Consider the following 7,658-nt stretch of genomic DNA (forward strand, 5'->3'; position numbering starts at 1 on the left):
AATCAAATACAGAATGCCTGGCTTATTTCTATACAGGCTTTTTCTCCAGGATAAGGGTTCCCTATGTTCTGGCTACCCCTTGAGAACTGGCAAATGCCCGGAAGGGAAAACATGAAGGAAACTTAGGTTTTACTCACTGCATTTCCCTTTTCTCCAGAATCTTGGCATCTAAAGTCCTGCCTGCTTTTAATCTCTGATGACTTTTAACAGCTATTTTATGCAATATATTTAGCTTTTATAGTTGCTCTCTGTCAAAGACTCTAGAGATTTATTGTTTGTTCTTTTTTGAATTTTGAGATTCATATTTTATTTACAAGCAAATGAAGGATATCTCCTAATGGGTGCCTGGGTGGCTCAGTCAGTTGAGCGACCTACTCTTGGTTTGATTCAGGTCGTAATCTCATGGTTTGTGAGTTCGAGCCCCACATCAGGCTCTGTGCTGACAGTGTGGAGCCTGTTTAGGATTCTCTCTCTTTCTCTGTCCCTCCTCAGCTGGCTCTTACACTCTCTTTCTGTCTCTCAAAATAATAATAATAATAATAATAATAATAATAATAATAATAAAGGATGTCTCCTGTAATACTAATATGGGACAAGAAGAGTGATATGAAGAAGTAGTTGCTGGCTCCACAGTGATGTGTGAAAGGAGCCCATGCCACTTGAAAAAAAATTTTTTTTTAATGTTTTTATTTATTTTTGAGACAGAGAGAGACAGAGCTTGAGCAGGGGAGGGGCAGAGAGAGAGAGGGAGACACAGAATCCAAAGCAGGCTCCAGGCTCTGAGCTGTCAGCACAGACAGTGGGGTTTGAGTTCGATGCGGGGCTCGAACTCACGGACTGTGAGATCATGACCTGAGCTGAAGTCAGACGCTTAACCGACTGAGCCACCCAGGTGCCCCAGCCCCCCTTTTTTTTTAAACAATGGTTTTGCCATTAAAAAGGGGGAAAAATCCACATGATTTCTTCGTGATGCACATATGAAAGAATCAAAATAAAAACGAGTTTTCAAAACTCTACAGTTTCCAGTCAAATGTGTGAGGTGGCCAGAATGTCATTTTCATTCAGTGACTGCCCCTTCTCCCCAAGAGCAATAGCCTCTGAGCAACTAACTGACTTAATGCTCATTGAGGGTATCTGCCTGAGGAATGGAGAGACCCCGATCCTTCAGAGCCTGGTCTGCTCCTCTACCCTTTGTTCTCCCAGGATTTCTTCAACGGACACTTGCCGGTGGGGTGTATCACTCTGCATTTCCAAGTCTGTTTCTCTTAGTAGGACCACATTTCCTCTTCTGACCACAAAAATCCCTTGAGGAATATCACTGTACTTTTTTACCCAATAAATATGCTCCAAAGTCTGAAAGGTAGCACTAAATTAGCAAATTTATCAATGCTTCTTATAAAACTAATAAGTGTCCTTCCGTCTCGAAGCAAGATCAAGTGCTTTTTGTCCACGTCCTTGGTGAGCCTGGTGGTGCTGGGCATATAGTTCATTCTGAGCTGAGATAAGACTGTAGTGTAGAGTGGAGGTGAGCCAGCACATCTAACACCTCCTTCTTTCTACCGCAGTTACCACCTGGCAAGACTGGGACAGGAACCCTGACCAGGAATAGCATGTCTGTCCCAGCTTTTAGCAGCCGAGGCCTACTGGAAACCCCTCTGGAGATTTGTTAGTTTTTTACTTTTTAAAGTTTATTTATTTTGAGAAAGAGACAGAGTGAGTGGGGGAGGGGCAGAGAGAGGGAGGGAGAGAATCCTAAGCAGGCTCCATGGTGTCAGCACAGGGCTCGAACTCACAAACCTTGAGATCATGACCTGAGCCAAAACCGAGCTGAAAGCTTAACTGACTGAGCCACTCAGGCACCCCCTAGAGATTTATTTTTAAAAGTGGTTTCCAGGACATGTCCCAAGGCCAGGGCACATTAGCTATCTCTTGCATGTTTTGAGACACCGCCAACTGGGGGCTGAAAAGGTCTTTTGGCTTCTTCAACACCTTCAACAATAAATTATAAAACTCTATTGAATATGGGGGCTCCTGGGTGGCTCAGTCGGTTAAGCATCCGACTTCAGCTCAGGTCATGATCTCGCCGTCCGTGAGTTCGGCTCTGCGTTGGGCTCTGTGCTGACAGCTCAGAGCCTGGAGCCTGTTTCGGATTCTGTGCCTCCCTCTCTCTCTGCCCCTCCCCCTCTCACACTCTGTCTCTCTGTCTCTGAAAAAGGAATAAACCTTAAAAAAAAAGCTCTATTGAATATAATTTGTAAGTATTAACCACTTTGTATTTTAAAATTCAGATTAATGTGCCAAGTATGATCATTCTCAATCAGATCACTCAGTTTACTCTAACACTGATTCTTTGTGAAATAAAGCTTACCATCTTTCACTATATATTGGTGTGAGGCATTCCATTTCAAACTTACACACACACACACACACACACACACACACACACACACCATACACCATGCCTCTTTTGGCCCTTCTGTGAACCCTGACCTGAGCTGATATTCTGACTCTGTTGTTACATCACAATATGACCATGGTGAAGCCTCTTTCAACTCCTGGCCCTCAATTACTTTATTTAGAGTATGAGGTAGGGGTGGGGAGTGGGATAGGATCATGCAGGGGCTCACAGGGTCCTTGTAGCCTTGGTAGTCAATCTGTCTTCTATGATTTGGTTTGGGGAATCCTTTGTGGAACAGTAGGACACTTAGACTGATCAGAACAGTGGATCCTTACTTAGACCACAGAGCTCACTCCCTTAAATCAACTAGTCTCATGGCTGAGGGGCCATTCTCCCTGGGACATGGGGGCTGAATGGATGAGCTGGAGGCTGTGTTCCTGAACAGACAGGCACCCTCGGCAGTGGGCCTCCCAGGAAGCCGCGCCCTCATGTGAATGAGAAAAAACGTCTCACACTAAAGCTAACCCCCCTCCTTCACCCCCCACCAAACCTGCATCTTTCAACTATCTCAGCCAGGGATTCCACACTGAGAGGTGGTTGCTTCTCACGCTTGTTCCAAATGTCTCCCTCCTGTTCTTCCCGGGTCTGCCATCTTGTAAGAAATCTACGAAGAAGATTAACCTCTCCTCTGCCCAGAGATAGTTTTAAAATCTTTGGTTTAGACTAAAAGGCAACCAATGGAATGGGAAAAGATATTTGCAAATGACATATCGGACAAAGGGCTAGTATCTAAAATCTATAAAGAGCTCACCAAACTCCACACCCGAAAAACAAATAACCCAGTGAAGAAATGGGCAGAAAACATGAATAGACACTTCTCTAAAGAAGACATCCAGATGGCCAACAGGCACATGAAAAGATGTTCAGCGTCGCTCCTTATCAGGGAAATACAAATCCAAACCACACTCAGGTATCACCTCACGCCAGTCAGAGTGGCCAAAATGAACAAATCAGGAGACTATAGATGCTGGAGAGGATGTGGAGAAACGGGAACCCTCTTGCACTGTTGGTGGGAATGCAAATTGGTGCAGCCGCTCTGGAAAGCAGTGTGGAGGTTCCTCAGAAAATTAAAAATAGACCTACCCTATGACCCAGCAATAGCACTGCTAGGAATCTACCCAAGGGATACAGGAGTACTGATGCATAGGGGCACTTGTACCCCAATGTTCATAGCAGCACTGTCAACAATAGCCAAATTATGGAAAGAGCCTAAATGTCCATCAACTGATGAATGGATAAAGAAATTGTGGTTTATATACACAATGGAATACTACGTGGCAATGAGAAAAAATGAAATATGGCCTTTTGTAGCAACGTGGATGGAACTGGAGAGTGTGATGCTAAGTGAAATAAGCCATACAGAGAAAGACAGATACCATATGGTTTCACTCTTATGTGGATCCTGAGAAACTTAACAGGAACCCATGGGGGAGGGGAAGGAAAAAAAAAAAAGAGGTTAGAGTGGGAGAGAGCCAAAGCATAAGAGACTGTTAAAAACTGAGAACAAACTGAGGGTTGATGGGGGGTGGGAGGGAGGGGAGGGTGGGTGATGGGTATTGAGGAGGGCACCTTTTGGGATGAGCACTGGGTGTTGTATGGAAACCAATTTGTCAATAAATTTCATATATATATAAAAAAAAAAATCTTTGGTTTAGGATTAGCCCCTGTGCTGCCCCAGAGCCTGTTTCCTCCATCCCCTGTCCAGCTGTGTATCATGGGATGTTGACATGGCTGCTTTCCCAGGCCCCCCTGTCAGCGGACTCCCCTTGGGTTTCGTCAAAGAGAGACACTGGAGGGAGACTGAAGGCAAGAAGGGAGAAGCCTATGCATTTCCCTCCTTTTCCCTTTGCCTTGAGTTGATCGAGTGCTTGGCAGAGGCTGCAAGTGTCGCGGCCCCAGCTCCTCAATGATTGACTCACTGTGGTTTTCAGCCTCTGTTGGGTGACCCCAGCCCCCAGCTCAGGTGACTCTGGCTTTTCTTTGTCCCTCCAGCTTAAGGATGACAGTAGTTTCCTTTGCATTCATCTCTAGGGTATCTTACCATCCCCTGTTTTCTTCCCAGCCTCTTTGATCATGTAGAATACCAATAAGTGTTATGGAATACCCTGTGTATGAATACTTGAAGGGCTTGCTGTTTCTTGTTTAAATCTCTCCTAATCGAGTTGCTAAAAACCATGCTTCAACCATCTTTCTCCTTCATATATGTATAAGCACCACAGAAACACATTCCCCTTCATTTGCTTTAGCACCTCCTGAAGGAGACAGAATTCATTCACTCATTTCTTCACTCAGTCAATGAATATTTGGTGAGGTGCTACCTAACACCCTAGCCAAGTCCTGTGCTACAGGATAGAGCAATGAACAAAACAGGTAATGTTTTTGACCTTGTAGAGCTCACAGCTCTGTGGGCAAGCCTCATACCCTTAGAATAAAGTGTATTGAGAGTGAGACACTATTGTAACACCCAGTCCTGGGAGATAGACAGACTTGGGTTTATATCTCAGTCCTGCAAATTACTGCAGGTTACATGAACATGGGCATGGTGTTTTGCCTTCCTATGTGCCAGTTTCCTCTTCTTTAAAAGAGCACTCAGTTACCCAGTTCATGCCTGCCCCAGCCTCTTTACATGTTCAGTGTGGATTCTGATGCTACTAGCTTCATGGGGTTGCTCATGATTAAATATGTTGCTATTAGAGAAAGAGACAGATTCCCTGAAAACAAACTCACACTGAAGATTTATTTCTAAAATCAGTTTCCAGGGGATCCTACATTCACCATTGCTGAGATGCAGGTTGGAAAGGTGAGGTGAGGCTACACACTCAATAAGAAGGGGTGAAGTTCAAAGCGTGGATAGAGACAGCTGCTGGGAGGAGCTCCCGACAAACTTAGGATCACACCATGGCAGTTTCTTCTGGCAGCCAATCTGTAGCCACGCTGGTCTGCCTGCAAGTGGAGGTGGGGACCCTTCTTTCCTCTTTGCTTGTCAAGACGTCACCCCATCAGGGAAGGACTCCCTGATTTCTCATCCAGGCTAGGTCTCCCCGATTCATGTTCTCTATTTTCCTTGTGATCGTTGTGATCACGGCCACCACCGCTGCCATCATCATCACATCATTGCTAACGCTTGTGAAATGGAGCACCCCGCCATGTTCCAAACGTTATGCTGTGACATCCCACGGCAGAGTCTGGGAAGCTGCTCGGCCCTGTGCTATTGTGATTAAGGACTGTGTGCATGTATGTGCATGGGCAGAATAAGTAAGTCAAGGCAGGACATTTCAAATCATCAAACACTCGAAGTGAAAATATGCTGACTGTGAATTTACTATTAATTGTGTTGTAAGGTTTTGAAAATTCCGATTCCATGTGAGTCAAAGATACACATGTATTGGTCATCATCAGGGTTCAAAGACCTGGATTCATCACTTGTTCTTTGTTCTCATTCTCGAGGCTGCAGATGGAAAGGCTCACGGTGCATTCCCTGCCGCCCGGGACCCATTTTCCTGCCAGCCCCTTGTCTCCGCTGCTTGGCCACACTCTGGTCCTTCTGGTGGCTCTGTTACTTCTTTAGATCCAGACTTAAATGAATCATTTACTTACATTTCACTCACGATTTTTAATCATCCTACCAACGATAGTCTAATACCATTAAATACTTGCAAAATCTAATAAAAATCAGTCTTAACCTCATTGGAATCTCATTAAGAATAGGGCTGTTCTTTTTGCTAAATTGTTGGACATTATTTTATCTGGGTTTGTTTTGTTCACATTGTCCAGGCGAGCAGGTGGATAGATGGAATCCTAGAGTGTGTGTTCGCACCCTCAAAAATTCTTTTATCCCCTTTCTTGAGTTTACAGATGAAGACACTATAGTCTGAAACAGGGAGAGGACTTTTCCAAAGTCTCACATGAAACTTGTGGCCATTAAGGACCAGAACTCAGGCCTCCTGCCTCGGAGTCTAACATCTCCCCTCCAAGATCTGGGCTTTGAGCCCAGGCACTGATTTATGGATTTGAGGAGCCTATCGGCTGTTGAGCAATTACTAGCTGATCAGCCAAGCACTGTTTCACTGAACACATCTGGAGCTCGGAATGGACACCGGCAGGGTTAGGAGATGAGAAGAAACTGACTGAAGATCCTCCAGGGTGAGGTTCACATGCGGGCGATGAGCGATAGTCTCCTTAAAAGTCACACCGCTCACCCCTTCTTTTCCACATCAGCGCAAGGGTGGCATGTCTTCTGGTCCTGCGCAGTCCCACGGGGCAGGTATTGACAAAGGCCTCCCATGGCCCCAGTGCTGGGACAGGCGGGAGCTGTTTGTCCACCCTGATGAACAACATCTCCAATAAAAGGACTCATTTGGTAGGATTGAGTAGTTCACAGACAAAGAAACAAGGGGAGAAGGCTCAGGCAGGAAGCCTTTTATGATTTATCAATGCACAAATACTGGCATCTCTCTCTCCCTTGAAAAGAAAAAAAAAAAACAACAATCCAGTGCTAATATTAATAATTATGCCAGCTTTAGCGTAGCACTTTGCGGTTTACGATGTGCTTTTGAATGCATTATCTTATCGCATCGGTGGGAGATTGGGGAAGGGGAGAGCAAGGGGGCTGGCACTTCTGGGGAATCCGCGGCCTTTGTTTCCCTGGGGGTCCAGCCTGGCTTAGTGGGTGGGTGCTGCCGCTGAAGTTATCTTGCTGTGAATGTCCCATGTGGGACGACCCACTGAACTGCTGTTTTCCTGTGGAAACTTGAGCTAGTCTCTCCAGATTATACACTGGAGTCTGTTCTTATTTTCCAGCCTGGAACTTCACTCCTCCTTGAGCTGAAGGCTTGGCTAGTGCTGGACATCATTCCCCACCCCTTGCGAGCTGCTCTGGGAAGGGCCGGGCCCCTGTGTGTGCCTGTGGCTGCCGGCAGAATCCTCCTTCCACAGCTGGATCCGCACTGGGACAGAGGTGCCGCCACAGCTGGGACTGTGCCGAGTGGCGCAGTCCTGAGATTTTTGTTGCTGTGTGCGCCTGTCCATAATGGGCCCTTTAGACCCTGAGGGGGTGAAGGGGCTGAAATGCTACTCCCAAATATTAACATGTGCAGGAAAATGTAGGCTTTACAATGTTTTCCTCCAGAACCAGTCTCATCTTTGCTTTCCTCCCAGTGGCGGGGGAAAAAGAGTAATGACAACAAAAAGACAAATACCA

At 45.8% G+C, this 7,658-nt stretch overlaps 1 pseudogene; it reads right to left on the minus strand.

Moving 5' to 3' along the window:
* Positions 1-1,114: 1,114 nt before the first annotated feature.
* Positions 1,115-1,490, minus strand: LOC124503071 (U6 snRNA-associated Sm-like protein LSm1; annotated as a pseudogene).
* Between the last annotated feature and the right edge of the window lie 6,168 nt (positions 1,491-7,658).

The sequence above is a fragment of the Lynx rufus genome, unplaced genomic scaffold (assembly GCF_022079265.1).
Source record: "Lynx rufus isolate CCGP_SWC_20201006 ecotype Redwood Valley unplaced genomic scaffold, mLynRuf1.p SCAF_8, whole genome shotgun sequence".
NCBI classification, from domain to species: Eukaryota; Metazoa; Chordata; class Mammalia; order Carnivora; family Felidae; genus Lynx; species Lynx rufus.